Source organism: Python bivittatus, unplaced genomic scaffold (assembly GCF_059951505.1).
Source record: "Python bivittatus isolate LINGU-HERP-01145 unplaced genomic scaffold, Pbiv_v1 ctg000480_np1212, whole genome shotgun sequence".
Taxonomy (NCBI): Eukaryota; Metazoa; Chordata; class Lepidosauria; order Squamata; family Pythonidae; genus Python; species Python bivittatus.
This window is the reverse complement of record NW_028277075.1, coordinates 65,604,128-65,619,477: the sequence shown is the minus strand read 5'-3', so window position 1 is coordinate 65,619,477 and position 15,350 is coordinate 65,604,128. Positions and strand designations below refer to the sequence as shown.

Sequence of the window (15,350 nt, the reverse complement as noted above, 5' to 3'; positions counted from 1 at the left end):
TGTAGTACAACAGTAAATATCGTTAAACAACAAAAGTTACATCAGTTAAAACAACAGGCAGGAAATAATTGCAATGTTGACAAAACAATGCTGATATGAACTACTTCTGTAACAGCTCACCTGATTTGTCTATTGCAACAGACAAACCGCTTATCAAACAGTGAATGTAAGAGAAAATGTCTGGATATATCGATTAAAAGCAGCATAATACATTTGACTGCAAAAAAAATATTTACCCATAAAACAGAGATATAGCTAGCTATATTTATATTGCTATAGCATTTGTAACTACTGCATTCTTCTACCCTGCTTCAGAGCACTAAAGAAGACAGTAACCAAAACATTTTGCCTTTAAATGTTTACATATTTTTGTCACTAATAGTTTAAGTGATGTATGTACTCTTCTGAGATTTACACTAAATTTCACATGTAGAGGGAAGTGTTCTGAATGGATTTTGGCAAAGCATTCTTGCTTTGATTTTATAACAAACTCTAAGAAGCTTCACTAAAATGTTGTTATAGAAAAAGGAGGAAATATAAATTATTAAAAAAGGAAACAAAATCTCTATATAGGTTTTATATGAAACAAAATAATTGCATTGTAGAAAGAAGGGCTATAACATTTAAGAGGGGGAGACTAAGGGGGTTAGAAAGGCAACAGTGCTAAGGTGGCTTTTATTGATTAAATCTGATACAGAGCACTACTCTGAAGTAAGCTTCCTCCCACCATCTCCTTAACTCACCTCTCTCTTTCTCATTCCAGGATTATTACATATTCATGCTAACATATCTGTGCTTATCTGTGCATGCTGGCTGGGGAATTCTGGGAGTTGAAGTCCACACATCTTAAAGTTGTGAAGGTTGAGAAACACTGCTGTAGATATCAAAGAGTGCCTGGAAATGTTTTCTAGTTGGGAGAAGCTCAGCAAAAAATGGAAGTTAAACATAGTTTATTTCATCCCCCTTCTACTAACTGGCCCATAAGATAACTGCGAAGTATTAGAGCATGATACTTGTTCATACCACTGTATGACTATTAATTTGCTGAGTGTAGTTTCAAACTTGCCAGTGGAATGTCAGCTTTGACCACAGCATTTAGCTAAGGCCATGCTTCATTCACAGTAAAAGAGCAACACGTATTCCCCTTGTTACTAGTCCATTATGGATTTCTAGAACAGCAACGATCCTCTCAGTTCAATGAGTGGCATTCCATTCTTCTAGCATATCTAAAGATTTCCCTGTGTTACGATTAGTATGTTGCAAAATGCTACTGCAGAACCAGGGAGCATGGTTTGAATAGTTGTGGATGCACTCAACACTTTTGAGGGTGGTCTCTTGACTTTTGGCTACACTTTGGACTCAAAGCACAAGCAGCTAAGGAGACCTTGTCAGAATATTCTGTCTCTCCTACTTCTATTGATTACAAAATATTTACATAAGATAAGCATTGAAAACTTACCTAATGCCAAAACAAGTTGGAATTTTTTCCAGGGCTCTTCAATCTTTTGAAAAATTGATAAAATAAAAGGTTGCATTCTACTAAAAATGCAAGCGGGTCAGAGGTTTCCTGCATTTAAGGTGCTGATTTTAAAAACTCGATAAAAATACAATTTTATTATGGTTTTTGTTATTACAAAAGTGCTCAAAAATAGGGTTTGCTTCAAAATATTCAGATTTTCAGAATCTGACAGATATTTTGAATCTGACAGATATTCAATAAAGTCAAAACCTAGGGTTACCAGAGGTTAATGCAATCAAATGGAGGGTCTTATTAATTATTAAATTTAGGGCTTTGCAGCCTTTCTTGATAGGATTAGGTAACATGGCATTTCCTGTAGGATTCATGACCTGGTGATGTCTGCATCACATAGGTTTTCAATGTTACTATGATGACATCACTAATTAAAACTACTGATACCCTCCCCCCCAAATTAGTATGCATTATAACTATTTGTGCAGATGAATACGAACAGTTTTAAGACCCATTTAGGCCTTTAATGCTTATAAGGGTCTGTATGATACACGGGTCCTCTTTTGACCATAATCATTAGCAGGAAGTTTGAATCATAAGACATGGTGGCATAACTGGTACGGAGACATGTAGGATTTTTAAAAAATCTGCATTAACATTTAAATATCTATATTAAAACAATTATTTTAAAATTATCTTGTTAATCAGGAGCATCTTTTAAATTGATCATAAGTTTTTAAAAGGATTAAGCCAACTATAGGCCTACCAGGAGCCTGGAAAAGACTGGGCTGGTCCATAATTTTGAAATTCTTAAAGCTTTCAGGAAGAGGAGGAACTTCAAAGTCAAGGTGATTTTTTGGGGCTTTTCTCCATGGAGTAGTATAGGCACTTGCCTAGTGCAGCATGGAGCAGAAGCCAGATGGACAATGGCAATGCTGAAAAGCCAAGAGGGTGGGTTATACCTCTGACTCAGTGGGGTTTGGCTCTGGTCTACAGTTTCTAGGAAGATATTTTTATTTTTTTGTATACATTTTATTAAAAGTTTTACAGAGAATATAAAAACTAACACTAATACAGTATAAAGAAAACAAAGAAAGAAAAGCTTCCGATTTCCTTTGGAGCAAATACAAGTATGATTACAAAGTTATCTCTGACTCTGTGATTACAAAAAAAGCTCACTTTTTAAAATTATCTAATTTTTTTATAATCATCAAAACTACAAGTCATAAGTGCATTTTTTCCTATTTCATGCAGAAAGTCTATAAGGGGTTTCCAGTCAGACATAAATGTAAATATTGTCTTTTCTCTAATTAAGAAAATCAACTTAGCCATCTCTGCAAGCTCTATCATCTTCATCAACCATTCCAATATTGTGGGTAATGTGAAGCCTATCCACTTTTGAGCATATACAGTTGTCAAATATAAAAACAAAGTTCCATGGCTTTATTCTAGCTGAATAGCCTCTGAAGAAAAGCCTCTGGTTTCAATTGTACATTAATTTTTGAAATCTTCTGAATTAGTGTATTTATTTGTATTCAAAATTTGTTGGCTTTTGTACAAGTCCACCATACATGATAAAATGTCCCTTCATGTTGTTCACATTTCCAGCATAAATTTGAAGTGCCTTTATACATTCTAGACAGTTTCTCTGGTGACAAATACCAACAGTACATCATTTTATAAAAATTTAAGACTAGAATATAATGTAAATTTCAATCCTTTCAACCACATATTTTCCCACTGATCCATTTGTATATTGTAACCAAATTTTAGCCCATTTTATCATACATTCTTTCACTTGTTCTTCGTCTCATATTTCAACAAAAGTTTATACATTTTAGCAATAACATGCTCATCATTTGTACATAATTCTATTTCAAACTCAGTATTACATTGTTCAAAACCATAAAACCTTTAATCCACTTTAACCCTTTCTGATAATTGTACAGAAGAAAACTATTGACAAAGATCCTTCTGTTATCAAGCCTTCTTTTGACTTTATTTTACAGTCCCCTTGAGAAAATTCTAGTATATCACAGTAAGTTAACCATTTATGTTTACTTATCATTTCTTGTCTATAAAATGCTTCTTGTGCTGAGAGCCACAAAGGTGTTTTATTCCATACTCTAAAAATGGCCTGCCTAAGTGATTTTTGAAATCTACATTAACCTTAGCTTTGTCATACCATAGATATCCATGCCACCAAATCTCAGATCCTGTCCTCCTAACTCCAGTAGCCTTCTATTTCTTAGCAACACCCATTCATTCAAACAAACTAAACAGCAGGCAGCAAAGTATAAATTCAAATCTGGTAGACTCAATCCTCCTTTCCTTTGCATCTTGTAATATCTTATATTTAACTCAGGGTTTTTTCTCCTCCACACAAATTTAGATATATCCTTCTGCCATTGTTTAAATGGTACATCAGTTATCAAAACAGGTATTGTCTGAAACAAAATAACATTCTAGGTAAAACATTCAGCTTAATCATAGAAATTCTCCCCAGCAGTGACAATTGTACTTTATCCCATCTTAAATGCAACAATTTTAAAACTTCATTCCACGTCTTAACATAGTTATTTTGAAATAACATACAATTCATAGTTGTCATAGTAATACCCAAGTATTTTACCTTCTTTTCAATCTTAAAACCTGTTTTATTCATCAGTTCTGTTTGATCTTGTATCTTCATATTTTTTGTTAACATCTTCTGTTTGTTAATCTTGAAACTTGAACTTGAATGCACCAAATTATTTTAACTTACTCATTAATAATTCAATTCCCTTTCAAAGATCTTCCAAAATCAACACCAAGTCATCCACAAAAGCTCTTAACTTATTTGTCTCTTTTTTAATCATTACATCCACAGTCCTCTCATCTTGTCTAATGTTTCTGTTCAATATTACAAGAACTTAAATAAACAGAAGAGGGGACAGTGGGCTAGCTTGTCTTGTTCCTTTTTGTATCTCACATGGTTTGATAAAATCTCCATTAACAATTATTTGTGCCATCTGCGAAGTATGAACTGATTTCACCCGTTTTATAAAATTCTCTCCAAAATTCATATCTTCCAGAACTTTGAACAAAAAAGTCTGATTCAAATTGTTGAGCCTTCTCTGCACCTAAAAACATCAATGCAGCTTGTTTTTCATTATGTTGTTCTAAATATTCAAAAATATCCAACACAGTTCTAACATTATCCTTTAACTGTCTTTTAGGTAAAAACCCACATTGATCCTCATGACTAAATTCTTGCAAAATTATTTTAGTCTTTCAGCTAAAATCATTGTAAACAACTTATAATCATTGTTCAGAAATTATATTGGTCAGTAGTTTCTTGTTAAAGTCAAATTTTGTCCCTCTTTAGGTATTAATATTATATTAGCCTCTTTCCAAGTCTCTGGCATCTTTTCCCCCTGTAAAATAGAGTTCATTGTGCTTTGTAGAGGTTGTAAATGTTCATCCTCAAATCACTTGTAATACAGACTTGATAACCCATCTGGTCCTGATTTACTCTTTTTAATAGCTTCTGAAACTTCTCTTATTGTTATAGGTCCCTTCATAATTTGTCTTTGTTCTTCTGTAATCCTCAGTAGATTTTGTTTTCTGAGATATTCATCTGTTTTCTCCAATGGAGTATCATGTCCTCTATACCAATTAGAATAATATTGATAACATGTTTTTTGTATAGCCACATTATCCGTTAATATAATATTGCCTTCTTGAAATGGCAATATCATTTACCCTTTCTCTTCATAATTTATAAGCCAACCATTCCCCTGGTTTATTCACAAATTCAACATTTCTTTGTTTCACATAATTCAACTTTATTTCCATTTCTCTTATTTACATGGATAGTTGTTGCTGTAAAATCTTAATTTGTCAAGAAATACTTATATTCCCTGGGGAATTCTTTAATTCTTTTCTTTTTATCTTGTCCAAAATATTTCTTATTTGAATTATTTGAATCAAATATTTCTTATTTGAATTATGTTGTTATCAAGTAACCTCTTAAAAAGGCTTCACTTGCATTTCAAATCATTCTCAAATCACTACCTTTATTTAAATCATTTTCAAAAAATTCTTTTAATTTCTTTTTACAATCCTCAACAATTTCTTCTCTCTGTATCTAAGAAAATAATTTTAGATTAGATTCCAGCCAGATTCCATAGAGCTAAGCTGGATCAAAGTAACTGCTGAGCTAAACACTCCCAAATTACACATTTTTCTCAGCTAGCTGAAATGAAAAACAAAGTGGGGAAGCTGACAAATGATTTTATTGGGTATATGGCTCAGGATGTTACTACACTGAGGTTGGTTGAACTTGCTGGCAACAGTAAGAAGGCAACGCGTAGAAGGAAGTGCAGAACTGCTGAACTGAGTAGAAGTTTATTAACATGACAGGACTAATATGTGGCACTGGGAAGCTCATAATTCTAACAGTGCCAAGAGAAAGATGTCTGGACTAAAATTGTCCCTCACTTAGACAAGTCTTCTTTCTTTCTGCTTTTTTCCTTTGTTCATTCCCCATTCTGGCTCCACAGCAATAATTATAACCAAAGTACCAGTGTGAACACGTTCTGGAATTCGCAAAATATAAAAGAACATGATAGAGTTTGGTAGGTGTTCAACAAAACAGGCAAGAAAATCCACTTGTTTTGCATAGACTTCCATGCTATTTGCTGAACAATCCAACTCACCTAAAAGGTTTTACTCTAATGGGAAATATGTACAGGCACAGCAGGAAGAAACAGAAAATAACTTTTTTTTTTTGGTTTTGCACATTAGTATAGTGCATTAGCATATTATCCATATCAAATTTGCAGTCCTGTAGCGCACCTATTTGTTCTATTTTTAATCTGATATCATTTTTATCCAGGTATTTTGAGCTCTGTACCTACCTTTAGATGGCAGTTTAGACACTGTGTTTTTATTCTTTCTATGCAAGTGGGGTAAAGGATTTTGTATGTTTAAAAAAAGCAATATACCCAACTGAAAGCAATAAATATTAAACCCAATCAAAAGTATAGACTAAAGTTGTTGGAGCCAAGTGACAAAAAGTCATGCAAATTAATATGCAAATTATGCAGGGATAATTTAGACAAATTTACAAATTAATAGGTAAATATTTGTGGAGATGCTTTTTGATTGGTGGCTGTCCTATCTGATTACTCCATGAAATATCACAGCCCTCTTCCAATAAGGATTTAATCCGAACTATATATAATTGGGGCTAAATCTAATAAATCATTATGAATGGAATGCCAAGGAAAATATTAAAAAAGAATACATGTGAACATGTGTTGCATCTTCTTCTGTGACCTGGACTTAAACCAGAAAGTGATGAATTTCACTGTTAAAAAAATTAAAGTAGTTTCCCTCAATTTAAAATAAAAGATTTCGTGTTTGATACTGGGGGAGATTTTTTTCTATTCTTTTTTTTTTTAGATTTTTTTTATCCCACCTTTATTATTTTTTATAAATAAGGCAGCGAACATACCTAGTACTCCTTCCTCCTCCTATTTTCCCCACAACAACCACCCTGTGAGGTGAGTTGGGCTGAGAGAGAGTGACTGGCCCAAAGTCACCCAGCCAGCTTTCACGCCTAAGGCAGGACTAAAACTCCCAGTCTCCTGCTTCCTAGCCTGGGGCCTTAACCACTAGACCAAAGTATCCTTGTTGTCAAAAATAATTTTGACAGTTAACTTTGTTGACATGCCTTGTATTGATCCATCATTTAAACAGAGGGGTAGTCAAATTAGTTGTTGTAAGTCCTATGAGTTTTATAAAACTGCATACAACATAGAACCAAAGACAGAGTTCTGTTCATCCAATTCCAGGCAAAAGATGTTAAAAACATGCCATCCCCTGCGATAGGCATTGGTTGTATCCAAGTCTTTTCAGCCTATCTTTCTAACAGCTGCTGCAAATGCCACTGTAATCACAGTAGTTATATTGTTTGCTTCAGTGTGCAATTGTTAGATACACAGTACTCTGTAGAATAAGACACCCAACTTTTTCTAGACTGACTGGTTTTGGAACAGCAACTTAAATGGCACCATCAAAAAAGTAGTGGGTAGGGCCAGGAGAAAAGCTAAATTGGGTTTCATTTCATTTACATCGTATTAAATCTCAATGCAATCCCTATAATTACTCTCCAATCCTGTATGTAATAATTTTCTTCTTTTATTATGTTAAACATTATAATTTGGCAAAACCTTCTAGAAGACTCTGGGAAACACACCCAAGGTTTTTAAGGGAATGCAGACTGCTGAGGGCCTCAGATTATGTCCCTTTGTTCAGGCATAGAATAGTGTACACAATACTGTACCCTCCATGTTTTCTGCTGAACAAATTCACTGACATGATTGACTTCCTTCAGAATGCTTTGCAGATTGCAACATATCCTGATTCCTGGGTAATTTATCAATGAACTATCATGAGGAGCCTTGATTATGGCACTCAAGATGCCAATGGAAGACCAGGGAAGGAGGGAGGAAGAGAGAGAGAGAGAGAGAGAGAGAGAGGAAATGGTGAGACTGATTTTTGAGAATTTGGTAAGAAAGCTTGGTTTTTGCAGATCACCTGAATGGGTTCCTTTCAAGGCCTATTGTTTACATGAGAAGTGGGAAGACTTCAGGCTTCCAGGTGATGTAAACGACTTAGGACTAAAAACAATTCAGGAATATCTTTTTGATATTTGCCCCCCCCGTCTTAATTTTAGCATTAGAATGTGTGTGTGTGTGGGGGGAGAAAAGTTATGTTGCTGCTTCTACTGATACACTGAATATCAGAAATCCTTGCTCATCCTTACAGTTCTTCCACTGTAAGTAAATCCTCCATACCTTCTGCCTCTCCCTGGCTTATATTATTGCACACTCGGGCTGAATATCCATGAAATATAACTCCAAACTGAATGTACCAGGAAAGACTGTAATTAAGTCCTCTTCTCATAGATGAACTTTTTTGCCATGTCTTCAGTCCTCCAAAACAAATTCTCTGGCATTATTACACACACACACACCACACACACTCCCCTGCAGTGTCATCAGAGATTCAGCATTTGCTTGAATAATGCAGCAGAGCGAAACCCTTCTGTGTCATTGCCAGAGAGGTTGGCTTGTATGTGTGCGGTGCGTGGTCGCACCGGGTTCCACAATCTAATGCATGTCCTACAAGCCAAGGTGGTGGAGCAATTTTGCCTTGCGCATCTGCACCCCCCCTTTCCTAAAATGATTTTATGCTGGCCACTAGGGGGCATCCTAAGCACACCTGAGCAGCATGGGGCCCCAGACGTCATAATCAGCCTCTGTTTAATGAGAAATAATTATTTTAGGAAGTAAAAAGGAATGTTGGACTTCAGGCTACTGGCAGTTAAAGAACACTCTCCATTTTTATTCTTGAATGCAACACCTTATATTTCTCTAAGGACCTTAATATCATATTTAATTTATCTTGTTATCTAGACGCTACAATAATATTGTTTCTATAATGATTATATCTTTGCTCTTAAAACAGTTAATTTAGTGTCCATTATGTTTTCAGTAGACCTGATTAGCTAAAATATTCATTTAAAGAGGAAAATATTATTTCTGTCTTCTTATATAATTTTCATTTTCACGTTACGTGTTCTGTGTTAATCAAATTGAATGTAATACTTGCTTAGTATTAGTGGTTTATTAAATAGAATATTTTTGTTTTTAAACGTCGAGGATCCTATCTGGTGAAGCAATAATTAATACATGTGAAAGGAGTATAGTAATAAGAAAAAGTTATCATAATTTGATTTATTTTATTGTAAAGGAAGAAAGACAAACCAGAATGCTAATTCTCCAAAAACATAGGCATTATGGAGATTATCACAGATTTTTAATCGACGATCGGTTTCTTCCTACCAAATGAATGTGACTAGTAAAATATAAAATCGTTTAGAAGAGTACAGGAAATGTGGTTAAAAGTAGGAAAAACAAAACACTTTGGAGAATGCGGGCATCGATCCCGCTACCTCTCGCATGCTAAGCGAGCGCTCTACCATTTGAGCTAATTCCCCTTCCCTTTTATTGTTCTTTTTGTTAAGGCCTATACGGTAGTACTGAATAACTTATCTGAACTATTGCCGATATTATTTCCTCGACCTGTTCTCGAGTGCAATGAATTGTTGCCCCCAAATTTCATTTCCTCACGATAAAACAAGCAAGCAACGGAGCGAAGAATGACAGGGAACGCCGTCTCGCCAGAAAGCGGGGTGGGGGACTACACTTCCCAAGATCCTTCAGGGCGCATGCGTCGCGCGGTCCTACCGAGCGCGCCTCCGGGAGGAGAAACTCGAAGCGCCGCGGACGGCAGCGGGTTGCTCCGGATCGGGGCTCGATTCGCGTTGGGCGAGGCGGCGACGGTTGGCGCTGTTGCTGCTTTCCTCCTCGCTCCTGGCGGCGGCGGAGGATGAAGAGCGGGGAAGAGGAGGAGGAAGGGAGTGCAGGCGGACCAGCGCGGACCCCCCGCTCGGCTTGAGGTGAGCCTGAGGAAGGGAGAGCCGGCGCCGGTGGTGGGTCGGTGCGGCGGCGGCGGCGGCGGCGGCGGCCGCCCGAGAAGAGGCAGAGGCGGCCGCCGTCCCCGTCGGAGGGGCTCGCGGGGAAGCGTTTGTGCCGCTGCAGAGGGGCTCCGGGAGCTGCCGGCGGAGGGGCGAGCACAGCCCCGCGGCTGCGGTCCGCGCCGGGATGGAGGTGCCCGGGCGCGCGCGCGCACGCGGGAGAGAGCGAGAGAGAGAAGAGCCCGGACGGGATGACCCGTTTCTTGGGTGGCGCGTGTGGAAAGGGGGCAGGGGCCGGCAGGCGGGCGGGCTGCTCCGGGGCGCACGGAGGAGTGGAGCGGCTCTGTGTTTCGGAGAAGGGTGTGTGGCTACGAGCTGTGTAGGCGGAATTGGCGACCGTGTCTCGGAGAGGGCAGGAGGGTGTGTGTTCAGCAGTGGGAGGATGGAATCCGTGTGCTCTGGGTGGCAGCTTTGTCGGGGAAGGGGCTGTGCTGTGCCATTGTGTGTGCACGGGGAGCGCCGGGCTTTGGAGAGCTTGCGTGGGATCCTGGGCAAGTCCCGTTTGGTTTGGGCTGGGAAGACGGAGAAGTGAGTAAGTAGGAATGGTAGGTAACGCGCCGGGAATGAATATTCGTGCCTGGGCTGGGGACACCGGATGTATGAGAGAGAGAGAGAGAGAGGATGCTGAGGAGTGTGCTTTGCATTTCTGATCTCTTCATAAGACTCGACTTGAGGAACTTTTATGAGCACAGTAGTTCTTAAGTTTTTGCTGTGTGTGCATTGCAGGCATCTTTAGAAGAGAGAGCCCTTCTCGGAGGTGGGGACCACTGGAATTTATGTAGGGGAAAAAGATAAGCATCATAACGTGCTGATGTTACTCTTGAAAGAAAACGTGATTCTGAGAGTAATAAAATTTTGGAATATAAGGGGAAGGGAAGAAAGGGAATGGTTTATGTTTTTTCTAGTGCCCCAAGAAATAATTTAGTAGTAGCTTCCACCATCCTGACAAAGTTCACAGAACCACTTCATAGACACATGCAGACTGCTGTTTGTCATCTTTTTACAGAGACCCACAAATAGTACTAGGTAATCTAAACCTCCTACTACCAGATGGGCTTGGTCCAGGTGTTTGTCCCTGTGCCAGAAAAGCCCTTGTCAGTATGAACACATGCATTCGCACAGTGGAAACTTTAAAACAGCTCATTGTCTGTTCTCATGGTTAGTGGGATTTTTAGTTCTTCCTCTGACTAATAGCAGGCTTTGAGTTCGGTTGAATTACAAGTGACTGCTTGAACTTGCTATGTAACTGAACTTGTATGATGCAATTATTTTTCTTTCGTAGATGGAATAGCAGCATTGAAACGCTAAGCAAAAACAATTGGACTACCTACTGTATTTTTTAACACAGAGAACAATTTATACTGTGTTCTAAAACAATTTCAATTGTATAGAGCAGGATGGGCTAAATTAATTGATTCAGAACTAAAAATAATCTGCAGATGTAGGTGAACATCTGTATATTGAGACTAAGTCACATTCTTTTTACTGTATCTTAAGTCTGATTCATGTGTTACCACATCATGGAAATGTAATAAGCAATATAATTGTGCTGGGAATAAATGATGAATTTCTGATCCAAGAGTTGTGTGAATGAAATACTAAAATACATTAAATAGTATATAGGGAATGTTGGGCATCTTTTCAGTGCTTCTTTGTCTTCTCATCCATCAGTATCAGCCCTTTGAGATAGACTGGGTTAAGAATTAGACTCCACAAGGACCACTGAAATTGTACTTTATTGTGATAGGGTACACAGTAATAACCTACTCTAATCTTGAAAGTCTGACAGAGTTTCTCCCCTCCCCCTTCTTACACCAAAGAAAATGAAGGTGGGTCAACCTTGAGGTTTTTTTTTCTCATGTCCTCCTCTCTTTCAGGGCTAAATTGATGTAACCAGTTTGCATTCCTTCTTCAAGGTTATCTCCATACTCCTCTACAATTAAGAAATGTTGATTGAGCTTAAGTTTTCTTGAAGTTATAGGACAAATGTCATTAGCTACATTTTACCAAGTTTACATATTTTTGAGACGATCTTTGGATCAAGACCCTAGTGCATAATTTTACACACTAGTTTTGTGTGTGTGTGTGTGCATTGTAATGGTAGAAGTATTGGACTAGGACTCAGGAGCCCTGGCTTCCTTAGCCATCAAAACTCGTTGAATGACTTTGGGCCAGTTCTATTCTGTCTGCTTAACCTATTTCACAAGATGAGAACAGTTCTGGCAATAAAATGAAGAGATCCCCATGAGCCCTTGGAGAAAAAAAAGTATAATATAAATGTAACAAATAAATAGCTCTGTACCATTGTATGTAAACTCTTTGCTTGTGAAGTTATGGAGATTGTTTGGGCACATTCTGAAGGAAATTATTTCCAAATAATTGTGAGGTTACATCCTTTGCACTGCTTATCCATAAACAAATGTATTTTATTTCATCTTATTATATTTCATCTCATTACATTTTGCATGGTTGTGTGATAGCAGAATTATTATAGGCTAATTATTATAACACATTTTATACTACCTGGGTTTTTAAACATTACTTTTGAAAGTTGGCATCAAACCAATGATGAATCAGCATTTCCTAGATTCAAGTTAAAGTCTATGCAATTGGTGATCCACTGAATGGCAAGCAAACCACCAGCCATATTGGATGAATGATCTCTTTTTGTCAAACGTAATATGTCACACACTTGAATAAGTGACAGTTCATATGATCTGTTGGGCAGGTTTGTCTTAGTAGGTGCTCAGGATGAAGCTTGAGATTTTTCTGGATTAGTGCATTTGGTTGCCATTACTATCTCATGAAGGGTGAGTGACATAAGGAGAATTCCGAAATAACATATTTTTGAGTATTTTATTGATTGAAAGTAAATTTAAGGAACACATTTGTTGTTGCCTGTTTGAAGAAGTCGGGGTTGCACAATTTTTCAATATCTTCTCAATCCTCTTACTTTCTTGTATATTGTTATTCTACTTATTTACCAACAGGAGAGAATAGATGTCTCAGAAACAACCAACAGACTATTACAACTACATGGCATCTTTGTAGCGCACACAAACCAACTAAAGCCCTCCAAAACATCTTAAGTAAACCAAAAGACCCAGTAGCCCAAGAAGAAAAAACAGGAGTCATCTACAACGTATAGTGTAAGGACTGTAACAACCACTATGTAGGACAGACAGAAGGCTAGCAGAGTGCATCCATGAATACCAAGTAGCAGTCAAAAGACATGATGAAAACTCTCACAACACATGGACAGACTCAACCATGGTTTCAGCTGGGAAACTGTAAGCATCTTAGACCAAGCTAAATCCAAAAATGCGAGGGAATTCCTGAAAGCTTGGTATTCAGACAAGGCAGCCATCAACAGGCACATAGAGATAAACAACATCTATGCACTATTCAAAAGAGACAATAAAAAGGAAACAAAAAGACCAGAACATCTCCTTGCCAGGGAACATCACCCAGATAAGCAGAGATTAACACCAAGATTAACACCAGACAAACAAGCAGTAAACAATACCCTAATCAAGGAACTACCAAGAAAAAAAAATCCCACCCCCACCAACACTGGCAGGGCAAGCTACTACATATAAACAGAGAGTAAACCCCACTCCATTCTAGCACTGAAGATATTACCTAGCCGGGTAACAAAATGTTTGCAAGAAAACAACCAAGCTCAGAGAACCCCAAGGACTCTACTTATTTAGTACATCTTCTGATTGCCCTAGATATATGGCAGTTCTCTGCTACCCAAGGCTGTCCCTTAATGAATTGATCAACCATTAGGATGGTCTCTGCCGTGGACTTGCAGGAGGAGACAAATGGGGAAATTCTGTTAGACTAAGTAAAGCTGGTTTGTGCAGTATTGGATGATCCCTTAATTTGATCTGTTTCAATTTCTTTTCCTTCAGGTCTGTAATTATATTACACGTTAATGGCTTAAGCTTGTGATTTTGTAGGGTAGGTTTCTTTTTACTAAAGGTAATAATGAAAGATTTGAAACTTTTCAAAAATGAAGTAGGTGTTTTTATCACTGTGAATTACTACTTTTATTTCCAATAAGTTAAGTACGAGAGAGAATATAATTCAGTTTGTCTGACTTTAGATCTCTAGAAGGCATTAAATAAAGTGTAACTCTTTGCTTGGGTAAGTTTTTTTAAGTTAAAAGCCATGAAATACGACATATTCGTTCCACCATTTTTTAGAAGTTTATCCCATTTATATTGCTGTCTAGGAACATTACAGTATGTCAGCACATTTTTGTTTGCTGTTTCTCTTGTAGAGTGCTCAGTTCTGCAGTTCTCTCGTAGGATACTGCAGACAGTTCATATTCATAGCTGAAAACATGCAGGGTGGAATATTGACAGAACATTAAAGAAGTAAGCAAGCATGGTGTTTGTACTTCTTTCGTAAGCTACATACACCAGTACAACATGGGAATTGTTGAAAAAACATACACTGCACCTTTAATCCCTATTCCTACTTCAGCTCCCAGTTCTGCGGCAAACAGAGGTCCATTCCTTAGGAAAATTCAGCATTTTGAAATGTTTGCAACAGTAAGTTGACATGGAACTCTAGCTCTGAAGTGTGTAACTGAAGTCAAAAGTTGGTATATGAGAATCAGTTGTATTTTTTATCTGAGATCATATGAAGAAAATTTGATTGGAAGGCTATAACTTAAGTAACCAGAAGACATTTTGTATCATGCTGTAAAGCGTCCCCGACTTTGTAGAAATGGCTTAAATAGTTTTTCTGTACAATCTGTTTCATACTGAAATTATTATGTGTACAGTAGTCAGGTTATGAGGAAAAAAATGATAAGCTCATATGTGAACCAATCCTGGAATTGTTAAACTAGCTACGTATACATATTTTGTAGAAAGAGATGTGATATGTGGCAGTTGAGACTGCTGTGATTCTTAACATCACTAAGTTTGGACTTTTATAACCAAGAAAACAGACATGATGTAATAAAATTCCAGCTAGACCACTGGATTTTTCTCTTTTTAGTCAAGCTGCTTAATTTTACATACTGTATATGCAAAGAAGAGTGTGGTCTTGATTTCACTCTGAAGCTTTAATGACAAGTAGTTGTGATGGGACATCATTTACTAGGTTACTTTTATGAATAAATGAGGACACTCAAGTAAAAATTATTAGCTTATTCACAATAAAGGATTCCAATCCTAGGAAATGAAGCATTGAAGCAGTGAAGCAATAGAAGCAGTGAAATTCCTTGCTGAATCAACTTCTGCTGGTGAAAGCTAGCCATCTCTCTCAGTA

General features: G+C 37.4%; 1 protein-coding gene and 1 non-coding gene across 4 annotated transcripts in view; one reads left to right on the top strand and one right to left on the bottom strand.

Annotated features, from left to right (window-relative positions):
- Nucleotides 1-9,448: 9,448 nt before the first annotated feature.
- TRNAA-AGC (transfer RNA alanine (anticodon AGC)) lies at nucleotides 9,449-9,521 on the bottom strand. Its single transcript has one exon. It is a non-coding gene; the product is annotated as a tRNA-Ala (tRNA).
- A 253-nt stretch (nucleotides 9,522-9,774) lies between these two features.
- LOC103065989 (uncharacterized) overlaps nucleotides 9,775-15,350 on the top strand; it is a 112,722-nt gene continuing 107,146 nt past the window's right edge. For 2 of the 3 annotated variants that reach the window (XM_088146113.1, XM_088146114.1), the window contains exon 1: nucleotides 9,775-9,983. The gene's annotated coding sequence lies outside the window, so the exon portion shown is untranslated. Of the gene's footprint in view, nucleotides 9,984-10,086; nucleotides 10,195-15,350 lie in introns of those variants that run through there. The other variant, XM_088146117.1, reaches the window with a different exon arrangement.